The 14,961-nt window shown below is 41.4% G+C and overlaps 1 protein-coding gene across 1 annotated transcript in view; it reads left to right on the top strand.

Moving 5' to 3' along the window:
• Positions 1 to 2,881: 2,881 nt before the first annotated feature.
• LOC126251850 (dopamine receptor 1) overlaps positions 2,882 to 14,961 on the top strand; it is a 667,357-nt gene continuing 655,277 nt past the window's right edge. Inside the window, exon 1 of the mRNA XM_049952525.1 lies at positions 2,882 to 3,035. The gene's annotated coding sequence lies outside the window, so the exon portion shown is untranslated. The remainder of the gene's footprint in view (positions 3,036 to 14,961) is intronic.

The following is a 14,961-nucleotide window of genomic DNA, read 5'->3' as shown; positions in this document are numbered from 1 at the left end:
GTGATGTCCTTAGGTTAGTTAGGTTTAAGTAGTTCTAAGCTCTAGGGGACTGATGACCACAGATGTTAAGTCCCATAGTGCTCAGAACCATTTGAACCATTTTTAAGCTAAGATTTGGTTATTGTGCGCGCCAAGCAAAGTGCGACTGTTTCCTGACTGTTGTTAAACTACGAATATAGCACTGTGAACGCAGACCTGTCAACGCGTATTTCCACAGCACAGTCACCATGAAGAGTTATAAGAAAGAGCAAAAATTTGTCAACTAGAATGTTGAAATAAATATCATGGTTCAGATTCACAACAACGTGAATGACTGGGCCAAGTTATGGTACGAAAAGTATCTCGAAAACATCATAGAACGACCTTCAGCCCGAACCGCCCCATCTACACAATTTAAACGCCACATTGTGACGTCGGTGCACACGTCACTTTATATCATTACTTTTATATCATCAATTTCGGCATTGCACGCCTCCAGTTCGCTGCTCTTCAGTTACTGTGCTATTAGGCCCTTGAGACATGTGCATCACGCGTGCTCCCAAGGGTCAGTCCCAGTGTACACGTCATTTCAGTTGATCCAAATTCTGATCCGGTATACCATGTCATCATGAATTCCACTTTTATTCATTGTTTACCATACATTTTCCTGTTCACAGCATCAGATGCTTTCCTTACATCCAGAAACGCTAAACCAGTTCTCAAGTTTCTTCGTAGTATTTTGCTATCAACTGGTAGAGAGTAAAGGATGAATGTATTGTCTCTTTAGCACAAGAATGGTTGTCAGAATGTAAAATTTCCCATGAATGGCCAAGGTGATATCATTTTCACATTCAAATCACTTATCTGTCACGTTGTCTCATGGTGGTCGCCTATGGTTAGCAGCATCAGCTGATAATCACTTCCGTACTGTTTATGCCTTGCAAGTACTCTCCCGAGAAACATGGTGTGCGAAGAATGAGATAAAAGAAACACCTGGAGTGAAAGTATGATAGGTTCCATCGGGTTCTCGTCCCTGACCAGTGCACGATTTGTTTGAAGCCTGATAAACTTCGTAGAAAACAGTGGAAGTGGGGAGGCATGCAATCCCAAAGGTTCAGCAGAGCGGTATGTCGGGCATGTTTTGGGCCAGCATCATTTACAGATGTCAGACACCTCCCATGAGTACAGAGGATAATTTGAGGGCTAAATGGTTCAAATGGCTATGGGACTTAACATCTGAGGTCATCAGTCCCATAGACGTAGAACTACTTAAACCTAACTAACCAAAGGACATCACACATATCCATGCCCGAGGCAGGATTCGAACCTGAGACCGTAGCAGCAGCGCGGTTCCAGACTGAAGCGCCTAGAACCGCTCGGCCACAGTTGCCGGCAATTTGAGGGCTACATATTATCAAGTCAGAATCGCAGAAGTGTTGCCCAGGCCTACAGTCAGCGTTTACATGAAGCGTTTGTTGATAATGAAATGGCATTCTGTGTATCACGTTGCGAAAATGTACCTCCAAGACGCAAGATTCAACTGAACAGAAAATCCTACAGCCTGCTGGAACACGTTGAAAATTTCACCTGGTAATCGCGCAGGAGACGTTACTGAGAGTGCAATAAATTTTAGCAGCAGCATCCTTTAAGAGAACAGAATGTATACGGCTTCATGAATGTACAAATAGTATTATGAATGTGTGAAGATGTGCAAACTCTGAGTAATCGTTCGTATTTTGTTTGAAAACCAAGTGACCCTCTTTTCCGCGCCCCTTCTGGAACGACGGCTATTATAAAGTTTCGTATTTCTTGTATTAATAATACAATCTTGAGATAAAATATGTTTCTAGTCAATATTAACATGACTCCTTGTCCTAAAATTTATTTTTTAATTTTTTACAGCTTTTGTGTCGGTGGGCGATGATTTAAGCTGGACTGTGCTAATACGGTGTTGCATTAACCAGCGGCCATTACAGCAGCCTTAAACGCACATCAAATGGTCAATAATAGAGGATACGTTCATTCTCAATTTATTGCACCGAGTCCTGTGTCTTACAAAAAATTACAAAGCCAGAAAGCCAATACAAGTACCGAAATATCGATTCACGGACACGCATCACTGTGTTAGCAGCGGATTGTAAAATGGGCAAGGCGTAATAACGCTGTGTTACCCAGAACCTAATTTTGATTTCACGCATGTCCGAAGATGCGCCCTTGCTTTTAGGCAGTCTCAGTTTTGGTTATTGTTTACTTTTGTTTGACAACAGGATTATTTGTTCTCTTTCACAAGGCTTATGTTTTCACCTCCAGGTCCCACTCAAACTAAGCCCACGTACGTTGGTATATATGCAGGAGGTGCAAACCTTGATTTGACCAGTTTACGCCACTATTGCATCAACCCTACAAATGAAGCAAACTTGAACCAGATCGTAGGCACCGTGTTGCAGGTCGCAGCTCCCTGGGAAAAGAGCTGCCCGTGCTGTGTCGAAAGGCACTGGCTGAAGGGAACAAACCTCTGTGCCATATGCTGCCCTGTGTAAACACAGTGTAACATCAGTTTAGAACCAGTGTGTGGCTACTGCGTTGTAGGGTTGCAGCGTCCTGGGAAGTGAGCTCCCTTCGCAACTCTCAGAGGTGTCAGCTGAGATACAAATACATCCCTATCAAGCGCCAACCTCCTCAGTGTCAACGAAATCTCAAACGCAGTCAGATTAGAACTAGAGTGGCCTCGGTGTTACAGGATTGTGGCACAATGAGAGGCGAGCTACCTTCACGGCGCTCAAGGATGTTGGCTTAAGTGGACAGATCTCTGGCCATGTGTCGGCCTCCTCAGCCACTGCCTCAACCACTGCCTCAGGCTCGGACTACAACCAGCGTGTGGTCACTGTGTTGCAGGGTTGCTGCGCTCTGGGAGGTGAGCTGCCCTCGCGGCGCTGAAAGGCGCCGGCTGAGGCGGACAGACCTCCCTGCCACGAGCCAGCCCCTCCAACCACTGCCTCAACCACTGCCTCAACCACTGCCTCCGCCTCACGGGACTCACTGCTGCGACCTTCACGGTGAGTCACGCCTCTCACATGGGAGCATGCCTCCAGCTTGCTAATGTAATACCAGACAATTGCCGGCCGGAGTGGCCAAGCGGTTCTAGGCGCTACAGTCCGAACCGCGCGACCGCTACGGTCGCGAGTTCGAATCCTGCCGCGGGCATGGTTGTGTGTGATGTCCTTAGGTTAGTTAGGTTTAAGTAATTCTAAGTTCTAGGGGACTTATGACCTCAGCAGTTGAGTCCCATAGTGCTCAGAGCCATTTGAACCATTTGAACCAGACAATTCTGACCACTTGGCTGAGTCACATTGTCAGCAGGCACGTGCGATGACATGACACCAGTCATCAGTACTTTCCACGATACAAAAAGAAGCATCTCGTATCTAAAGGGCACTGTGTCGATTGAAATAATTTGTCTCTTCATACACACTATATTCATAGTTTATCTATCAGAGGTGTGTTATGAACGCACAAAGTGCTAATCTGTTTTACTCGTCAGGTGCTGAGAGTGGGTGTAATACTATTTGTAGAAGTTTTCTACAAGGTTACCCTCCCTATATTTTATTGAAAGACTTATAGTAGCTACTGGTTTGCGTCTTTTCAGTACGAACCTTAACGAACTAATAATATTGGGCATTTTTTTAAACTGAGACACACCACCAGTTACACCACAACTCCTTCGGGATAAATATAGGTCGTTGTGCTCAAGAGACCGCAGTTGAACAACAGGAGATCATCTGTCAGCTGGAGTGCAGCAGCAACACATGGAGAAATTTTTGTGTACGTGGTACTGCGAATCAATAAATATATCATTGTCAGCTACACCACCGAATTAACCAGTTTCTACAAATTTTAGCCCATTTATTGGCATGGGGCTTCTTTGCAGCTATTTATGTCAGTGATATTCTCACATTGGATCACCGCTATTTCTCCCGTTTCGATAAAACAACTTTATCAACAGTGCAAGGTCTTTCTTCTCAATAGCCGTTGCGTTTCGCACGGAAGATTAGAAATACGTATCAGACAGATACTCGAACTCGCGACCTTTTCCTTTCTCGGGTGGGTGCTCTACCGACTGAGCCACCCAAGCAGAACTCACGACCCGTCCTCACAGCTTTATTTCCGTTTGCGTCTCGTTCCCCTGCGTTCCAAACTTCATAGAAGCCAAGGAGTTTCATATCACCGCAGACTCCGCTGCACCCCCAAGGCTATGACGGAGCCATATCTGCCCAATGTCCCTTCTTCCAGGAGTGCTAGTGTTGCAAGTTTCTACGAGTCAGAGTTACCCGGCAGGCGATTGGCCTAGCTGATTCCAATCGTTGCAGAACACACTACGACTGCTGTTCCTGCTTTCTACTAGACTACAATATTGACGTCATCCAAAGGCCAACACCGCTAGCACACTGACTACGCCGGCCGAAGTGGCCGTGCGGTTAAAGGCGCTGCAGTCTGGAACCGCAGGACCGCTACGGTCGCAGGTTCGAATCCTGCCTCGGGCATGGATGTTTGTGATGTCCTTAGGTTAGTTAGGTTTAACTAGTTCTAAGTTCTAGGGGACTAATGACCTCAGCAGTTGAGTCCCATAGTGCTCAGAGCCATTTGAACCATTTTTGAACACTGACTACGAGCTGGTAATGATATGCACTAAAGCACTGCTAGCCAAGCCAATCTATACTGTTTGCATCAATTGCTCTGAGAAAATTTTTAGTACAAAAGGACCATTGTTGTTGCATTTTAGTTTAAATGTGTGACTGAATTGAGAATAGGTTCTGTGAAAGTAACAGAAATCGATTTAACCATAAAATATTTTTAATTAATTTATTTCTTAATAAGAGCAACTGTAATGAAATTTGATCAGTTCCGCTCTTGGCCATCTTAATGTTTATACTGGGGATAGTACACTGAGGAACCCTGTTTAGTTACAGTATGGCGCGTGCGTACGGTAAAATTCTCTTCCCTATGATTCATCCAATGATTAGTGGAACCTACTTCAAACTTTTGACCACAATTATTAATGAATGAGCCGGTTTCACAACTGACCTGGGCCCATATCATTCGGGACGTCAGTTTCCAGTTATATATTGCATGGAATCCCTTTTGAGACACATTCGTGCTCCTTGTAGCTGGCGTGTTTCTATGCTCTTAACGAGTGGAGACTAGCGATCTGACAACAGTTAGGAGAGCTTTCACCACGGACTGTTATCGGAGCAGCGCACATCTTGCAGCAGAAGCGCGTAAGCTAAAGCAACGTATACGCGGTACACATTCGCTGGCAAGGGAGTTCAGTGTACTGTTGCCGGTATACAACCGAAGATGGCCAGAATACTGTGCCAAAATATCGTAACAGTAAGTTACTGACATCCAACAGTTTGTTGAGAATATCGTGTAAAAATCTACATACCGCTGTAAAAATTAGATTTCTAGAACTAGCACACCTAACCATTTTATTTGATGTTGAATGCAACTACTGCACTCAAGTACAACTCCCGTAGTTTAGACATTAACTGAAATAGTTTCATAGGCCATATTGTATATTAAAACCATTACCACACAAATAGTTTCCTGCAATGGGCCTAAAAGGTTGCAACCACGTACAGTCGTCAAAACACAGAACCTCGTGGCATCAAGAGTCGGGAAAGATTTCTTTTGATGCTGCTTATGTACCGGATTTCATAATGGACATTTACTTTTCTGAGGTAGTTGCAAGAGGACAGAACCACACAATTTTGTCTTCTTGCTTTTGTTTTAAAATCGTCACACACTGATATAATGACATCACGACGAAATACAGAGGCTTAAAATGGGCGTACTTCATTATTCGTGGAACACTTAGACATGTAACATGGCGCTAAGCAGTTATACTCACGTTATTTAAAAGTGAGATCATCATTTCCTTTATTTTATGGACTCAACCTAAAACGGTTCTTCCATTCCTGTATCGCTGAAAAAAGAAAGCTGTTCATGAAATTATCGCAAATATAAGGAGTTGAACGTTTATTACAAAATTCTCTGTCGGTATTTTACTACAACATTATTGTTCTAGAAAACTAAAATCATTTCATATTTTGATAGAACTTATAGGAATTTGTGCTCTTGACGAATGCGATTTCGTCATTTCCCTTTTATAACATTAAGCTTATGAAATTCTCAATGATAAAGTCCACTAAAGCTGTAAAAAATTATTTATTTCCAAAAAGGAAAGCGCTACCCGGTTTCAGGACAAGTGAACCATCTTCAGGTGCATTTGATAAATTTTAGACGAATTGTAATACCTATTTATAATGTTAACATAAACGATGACGTAGCCTGCCATTTGCTTGTTTACAACGCAAGAGTCGATTCTGACTTACTTGCCTATCAATTTAGAATACTTCTCGGATTCTTTTGCGAAGAATTTGAACCGCAACATTATCTAGTCTTTTCAGGTGCTTTCTGATGCCACTAAAATGTATATCATTCTACTTAACAAACGTATATGCTTCAATATCGCGAGCGATACAAGAGTAAAGACACTTTTTCACATAACAAAAAAAATGGAGATAGTGTATTATCATTTGCTGTAAAGCTCATTTCGATATCTGCAACCATTAAAGGAATAAAAACGATGTAACGTGAAACGTGACTCACCTTGTACATTGCACTTTGCGATCGTATAACGCCTGCGTGGTATTAGTCACGTTAATGCAGTTAAGAAATAAAATACATTACCAGAGGAAGTAAAATAAAGAGAACATTTTATTCCACAAACTACATGTGTTGTGTAAACGCAAATGCATACACATCATCTGAACAAAGTTTTCATAAACGATACGAAGCGTGTAAAAGGAAGACTGACTGAAATTAATACAATACTCTTCGGATTAAGTGACAAAAATAGGATTCCGCATCAATCCTCATGGCTTCTCACCTCGCAAAGACACAGTGGATTAGTAATGCCACGTGAGAAGCGTGTCCATTAATGGCATTCATATCGTTTCTGCAAAAGCTGACCATGGAATGCAGGAACCTGGTGAGTGATTAACGAAATAACTTTGCAGCCAGGCAATACCTGTTGATACTCCAGTAACATAAACCGTCTCTCCAAACAACTACTCTGCGACAAGCCGCATTCGACACCCAGCTTCCTCGCCTCCGCGCCAGACCAGCCAACAGCCCAGCACCAAAGAGAGTGTGTTTGAAACCGAGGCAACGGATGCTCCCAGATCTGTGAACCCTTTGATTTCCCAAAACTTGTGGAAGCACCTCAAAGCGTGCACGTTTCGACTCTCGTGGACTAAACCTCCAAACATATCCGTGATGGTAGCCGACGCTGAATATAGAATCACCATTATTTGCTACGATAACTACTTCGCGAAGTACATGAAATATATAAATAATGAAACAGAATATTGCAGGTGGCTCTTTAGCAGGCAACTTTCGTCACCTAAACTTGAGAATTCGAGGGAACGAGGTAAGAGGAAGGAAGGTTTCCACAGCGCTGCAGTAGATATCAAGAGTAAGTATCCTTTTTATGTGGGCAGAGAATAAGAAGGAAATTCTAACGAATCGCCATCATATTTTATGCCGTTATAACGATAAGAGATATCATGTTAGTTAACTGAAGTAATTCATATAACGAATGAAAATAAATGTATAACACTAGTTAAAAACGGCGAATATCATTTCATGGGTACACTTCCGTTGGTAATCACATATCATCAACACTGATAAAAATTTAATAAAAATACGTATGCTGATACTTTTCTCATTCCTGTTATTCTTCTACATCCTCCCATTCCTCTTCATTTTTCCGACAGAATTCCATTGTCTTCGTAATGCAACTCCTGTGCAGTAAAATGTGATGACAACACCTTAATGCAGGCGTTTTTGAAACTGTCAGATTTCACCTTTATCACATACTCTGTAAGATTGCATCTACTGAAATAAGCGTAACTTACGTTTTTGAAAAGTAAGCAAAAATTAATAACTTTTACCATTACCGTATAATTATTATTCAATAATACAAAATAATAAATACGTTTTACTAATTGAATTCCTTTGTGCCCTTCTCCATAAGACAAAAATTCTGTTCATTATATGGCCCATTCCCACAGAAAACCGCTACATTATATTTGGCCGTTTTTTTATATTTAAGTTTTATTACTTAAAACCATACGCTCTTCACTGTTATTTGTCGCTCCTTCTTCTTCAGGTTACTGATAACTCGCATTAAGTGTCGTAATAATGGATTTGGAAATGCAGCAGACTTATGAACAGACTTAAAATATCCTAACCTTCAGGTCTGATGACAGAGACTCCAGCGACAACTAATTTGTTTACCCTTTAGTCCACTGGCACCAGCTTACGATATATTTTGTAAGTTAAACACAGTTTTATAGATATTCGATGTAAGTCTGAAATGCAAAAATTTTATTTGGTGTGTTCAGAGAGTCTACTTTCCTAGGTGACAAACTTTTGTATCAGGTAATGCAGTATTCTCTTAGTTGTAGCAAATGTCCCGTCTGATTCTAAAAGTACTATTTTTGTTTGTTCTCTTGAGTACGAGTCGGACAACAGAAACAAGAGAAACAGCATTTTGTTGAAACTTCCTCAAATTTCGCTCTTACATTATTGTATGTAAATACTGGACTTCTCTTTATCAATATTTATCCATTTTTCCTCCCAGAAATTCTAAGGACGTAAACCATAACTTATAGAGTAGTTTTCTGTTGATCTTGGAATGGTCGTTTCACATCAGCCTGAGGGAATTAGTCGAGGTGACACTGAAAGAGAAATCTGTGTAAGCGTTCGTCCATCTCAGGCCAAGAGCAGACCCGTGAGAGGAGAGCTAATGTTTAGTCCGCAAATGCTACGTCACACGGGACCCCTCCATTGTCCCAGTGCTTTACTAATCCGGAACCCTGTGACATCTTGATTATTATGCAGGTCTGGCTCAAGCTCTCTCTCGATTTGCATAGCGGGCTCCCCCTTGAATAACCGCTTACACAGGCCACACCGTCGTAACCCTTCATAAAACGAGCATTCGGAATATAATGCTAAAAGACACTCAAATAAACTGAATAATAGGATTTCCAAAATCTTGAATATCAATACAAAGCATGAAAATATAATATTAAATTCAGATTTTTTCTTATTACCCGTTTTGTATTATGAAGATAACCCTCCCTCCAGCACTCCATCACCATCCTTATTAACTTACGGAAAAGGGCAATAACTTTGGGGTTAAGGTATTTCTCCAGGCACATATTCCTACTGTTTTTATATTATTTCTTCATTTCAAGTCCACGGATTTATTTTAACATCAACATCTCAGTGTTTACTGTCGATTCTCTTGTAATCATCGCACCATTCCCGTTCAACATTCGTAGTATGCTGTAGCCTAAGGGTGCAGACTTAAGCGCGACTATGATTCTGAGAAGGCTGAAGTTTAAGATAATCGTCAGGAAGAATCATTTTGGAAGAGATGCGATATTGAAGCACTGGAGAATGATGATATGCTACTGAAGTTCTCAGGTTGTACACAGTGCGATAATGCACACATCAGTAGACTGTTAACTTGAAGAGGAATAGACATCCCGAATAAAAATCGTTACACACATTTCACAGACAAATGTTGATACAAGAATGATAACCTTCAATAAACCTTAAGGTACAGAAAACGTACTTCAGTTGATTGACGCAAGAAAGAAATACAAACAGTTCACGGAAATAAAGAAACATATCGGTATAAGCCATTTAGATATGGAATCAATAGGAAGAAGACATACCAAAATTACTACAAGAAGATTCTGAGGCAATCAACAAGGACACTGTCGTCGGTAGAATGTAATAGACAAATAAGAGGGCAGGATAAAAATTAATGCCTCTGAATTTTTTATTTGAAATTTCTTAAAGCTTATTAAATAAAACAAACAATTTTAAAGGTCTACATTTTTATTCCTCATATCTACACATCTGCAGCTCTCAGCGTGAAACATGGCCGTGCATAAATTAACTGTGTTTGTGCTTGAAAAACAGCGTGCTGTAATGGAGTCTAGAATTCGAGGATTTCGTCCACACGTCTCCTTCAGCATGAAAATGCAAGACCACACACGAGCGCTTTCAGATCTGTAACAATCCGACGCCTTGGGTTCACTGTCATCGATCTTCCGCCATACAGTCTCGACTTGGTCCCATCCGATTCTCATTTATTTCGAAAAGTTATAAAACACCTTCATGGCCTTCAGTGTGATAATGATGAAGAGGCGTAAGCTGAGGTGAGGTTGTGCCTGCGGCAATAATTTCAAACGTTCTATAGTGATGGTTTGACAAACTGGTCTCTCGTTGGGAGAAATCTATTCGTCGTCAGAGTGTCTATGTTGAGAAATATTTATTTATTTATTTATTTATTTATTTATTTATTTAACCTGGCAAGATTAGGGCCATCAGGCCCTCTCTTACATCTAACCAGGCATTCTACTTATTTTACATTCATATGTTTTAGTAGGCATGTTAAACTACAGCTAGTACAAAAAGTTAAATAAAAAATTAGAAAGGTACACCTGGAAAAATACATACATATAGAGTTTATATTCGTAGATCACAAGTACTGTTATAATTAGACATTATTGAAGAGACAGATTTTAGATAGGAGTGCTGGCAGCAGGGAGTATGAGGGAGACTCATGGTGAAGGGAGGAGAAGAATAGAGAGACATGATGAAACATAATTAGGGAAATATAAAGGAAAAGAAGATTGCGTGGCTAATAGAGATAGATGAAGAGGAAGGCATCTCAGGAGCAAGATAGGAGACGCTAGCTTTGCTATTTGACGGATGAGAGGATTGGCCTTGTATATTAATTTTGTGGAGAACTTTATGAGGATGATAGTAGGAAATGCTTCAACTTCTTCTTAAAAGCAGCAGGAGATTGAATTTTGCGCAAGGTAAGGGGCAGTTCGTTCCAGAGGCGGACAGCGGCAACTGAGGAGTTTGCAAAAGTTTTTGTTTTGTGAGTGGGCACAGTTAGTATACCAAATAAGAGTGACCTCATGTTTCGATTATGATGGCATGACAGGTTTTTAATCTCTGAAGCAAGGTACTGGGGTGCTTGCGCGACGAGGAGTCGGTGAAGTAGACATAGAGTGTGGTAGTCACGCAATTTGTCCGGCCGCAGCCACCCTAGCTCGGAGTATGAAGCACTAACATGATCATATCGGCGAATGTTGCAGGTGTAACGCACACAGGCATTCATGGTTAGCTCTAGCCGTCTTTTGTTTTCACTACTCATGCCTTGTTGAATCACATCACAATAGTGGAGGTTCGGTAGAACGAGTGCTTGCACGAGATGGCGTTTCAAGTCCTGTGGAAATATGTTCCGAAACTTTCGGCACACTGCGACTGTATTCTCCGCCCAGTTGAGATGCTCATCCAAAGTTACTCCCAAGTTATTCACTGTTTTCTGATATGGTATTGGAGTACCGTCGAGCAGAATAGGTGGGAGCCGTTCGCGGAAACCTGAAATTATTAATTTCTGATGGGCTATTAAGATTACTTGCGTCTTTTTTGAATGTAGTTTAAGCCACCGGTTTTTCGCCCATGTCACTACTGAAGACAGATCATCATTCATCTGAGCGATTGCAGTGTTTACATCTTCAGGTCTGACGCTTAGGTAGAGCTGGAGGTCGTCGGCATAGAAATGATATTTACAGGAGGACAGAACCGATGAAATATCGTTGACATATAAAGAAAACAAAAGTGGTCCTAAGACTGATCATTGTGGCACTCCCGAGGAAACATGTTTCCAGGAAGATTTTTCATTCACGCAGACAACATATTGCTGTCTGTCTTTTAAGTAGCTTTCAAACCATCTCATTGCACTATCAGAGAAATTAAGCTGTTGCATTTTTCTGAGCAATATGTCAAAGTTAACAGTGTCAAAAGCTTTGCTGAAGTCCAGTAGCGTCAATATTATTGCCTTTCGATTGTCGATGGCACATTTCAGGTCATCAGTTACTTTAATTAGAGCAGTGTTTGTGCTGTGATGTTTACGGAAACCGGACTGAAATTTGTCATATAGGCTGAATTCATGCAAGTGTTCAGTAATTTGGTCATGAACAATATATTCAAGTGCTTTGGAAACAGCAGGCAGTATGCTAATTGGTCGGTATTCACTAGGCAGTTGCGGGTTTTCGATCTTAGGGATGGGTCGAATTATGCTTCTTTTCCATGGAGTGGGGTATATTCCGTTCACGAGGGAAAAATTAAATATGTCAGTTGAAACAGGTACTAAGATATCGGCAACATTCTTAATCATGGTTATACCGATACTGTCGTTGCCTATTGCGTCAGACGTGATTCTCATTATTGCTTTTCTTACCGTATTTGTTGTTACATGTTTTAGATGGAAGGTATCGTTGTTAGTTATCCTGTTTGGGGATTCTTGTGGACGGTAACTATCAGCCGTGCGGGTATTCAGAGGTGCAGAGAAGAATTCATTTAATTCGTTAGCTGACACATGAAATGTAGTTTCCGATTTTACCTTTCCGACCCCCAAGCTACGGAGATTCTTCCATAGAGTCGTGGGCGTCAGATCGCTGCATACAAGGGAGCGAGCGTGCCTGATTTTAGCATTGCGAATGCATTGTTTCACTCTGTTCCGTAGCTTTCTATATTCTTCGAAACGCTCGGGTTTCGGATCTGCCTTGAAACGCCTGTGGGCAGCGTCCCTATTAGTTATCATTTGACGTAATTCAGCTGTCAGCCATGGAGCAGGAGATTTTCTTACACGGATTGTGCGCACAGGTGCATGTTTGTCATAGAGGGCAGTGAGTTTATCACCAAGTTCATTAATTTTGCCGTAGATTGTCGGTTCTCTGATTATTTGATGCCATGAGATTTCTGAGCAATCGGCTGTTAGAGCGTCAAGGTCAATACGTTTCATGTTCCTACAAGTTAGGTAACGCGATTTGATCCTTGGGGGCTGCACAGAGTAGGCCTGGAATATTACATCATGTGCTGACAGGCCAGGGGCCGATGTTTGACCAACATCTCTTACTTTGTCAGTATGTTTCGTTGCGATTACGTCTATAAGAGTATGACTGTGCGCCGTACGGTGTGTAGGTTGTAATGGAAGAATGTTCATGCTATTGCAACTAAACAGTCTTCTTAGGTTTATTGCGGAGGGAGTGTCTCTTAGCAGGTCTATGTTCAAGTCACCCATTACGATGACATGTTCGTATTGACACTGAAGTGAATGTAATTCCGACTGGAAGGAACTCATTGAGCTTATTTTTGGCGGCTTGTACACGACCCCAGTCAAGAATTTCCGACTTTGTATGTTTATTTCAATGAACATGAATTCAGCCTCTTTTTCTTCAGCAGGATTTGACGTACATAAGACTTTCGCTTTGAGATCTGTTCGTATATACGCGCCGACCCCGCCACCTCGCTTTTTTGATCTGTCTGCCCTAAGAAATATGTACCCTGGGAGATGAATAGATGCAGAGGATATGTGTGGTTTCAACCACGTTTCGGATAAGAGGATTACTTGGTAGTTTAGTTGGTTGAAGAGGAGGCTAAGTTCTTCGTAATGTGCAGCCTGGAGTAGGGTGGCAGACTGGTCTGTCCCTTTGTTAGGCACTACCTGCTGCGAGGGGCACTGGCCGCTGCTTCCGCCAGGTGACATAACACAGGGGTGTCCGAGATTTTGCGCGCCCTGTTTGTGACTCCGCGAGTGCCGAAAGAAAGGCGACTGCAAGAGATTTCCTGAGGTTGCGGGAGTATAGAAAATGAATTAGTGGTATTCTGTGCAAGGAGAATATGACCAAAATAGTGACGGCTGTGTGTCACTGTGTATCCTATGTCGCAAGAGGAGAAATGTAAGTAGCGTATTTGAAACAGCTTAGGGTGGAAACAAGGGATAGGGGAGTGATTTAAGAGGCCGCTGCTGCCAGCAGAGGAAAGCAAACTTAATAATTAATAGATTATCGTAGGAAGTCAGAATTAAATTGAAATTTACTAAAGTGATACTGGTAGTGATTATCGTAGGAAGCTACAATTAGATTGAAATTTGCTAAAGTGATGCTGATAGTGATTTTTGTTATGAACAGTTTAAACCGAAGAGATGGGTGATTAATGAACTAAAGGAGAGACTAATAATTGCAATAGAACTATTACAGAATGGAAGAGAATAAACTGAGAAAATGAAAAAAGTATTAGCAGTAACTAAAATTAAGTAATGGTTAGAGCTACAGACACAAAAAATAGTAAAAAGTTAATACAGTTACAAAAACAATTAGTTGAAGGTACAAATATGGGTATAGTTAAAAAGTTAATACAATTACAAGACTATATCTGAGTATAGGGCTGTTACAATTTGCAAATGGTGTTAAGTTTGCACTTTTGGCTCGAGTAGTTTTACTTAATACTATTCAGTTCTGTCATGTTTGTGACTGTCTTCTTTCCAGCTGCTGTCTTAATGATTACTCTGCCATCCTGAGTCCACACATTCTGAAGACCGAAATGGGATATGGCACTGTTTAAAATCTTTAGCCGTTCGTGTGTCAGATCTTCTCTTATTGTAAGCCCTGTCCTTCCTAACTTCTTCTTCTGGGTAAAGATCTCTGCCCTTTTTCGGTATGAGACAAATTTTATTATTATAGGACGAGGTTTGGTAGCACCTGGTAGTTTTCGTCCCACCCTATGGCTCCTGTCAATGTCTGCCTTGGTCACTTCAACGCCTAATTTTTCACGCGCAACCTGTATAAGCAGGTTGTCTGTGTCTTCATCCTTATTTTCTGCTACTCCAAATAGTCGTAGACTATTTCGCCTTTGGTACTGTTCTAGCTCGTCTGTTGCGGCAGATAGTTTCACTTCCAACTCTCGTGCTTTTTTCTCGTATTCAGACACAGACTTTTTTACTGCTGTAATTTCGGCAGTATTGGCCTCAACAGTTTCACGCAT

The sequence above is a fragment of the Schistocerca nitens genome, chromosome 4 (assembly GCF_023898315.1).
Source record: "Schistocerca nitens isolate TAMUIC-IGC-003100 chromosome 4, iqSchNite1.1, whole genome shotgun sequence".
Taxonomy (NCBI): domain Eukaryota; kingdom Metazoa; phylum Arthropoda; class Insecta; order Orthoptera; family Acrididae; genus Schistocerca; species Schistocerca nitens.
Note: the sequence above shows the minus strand (reverse complement) of the source record. Positions and strands in the feature narration are given on the sequence as shown.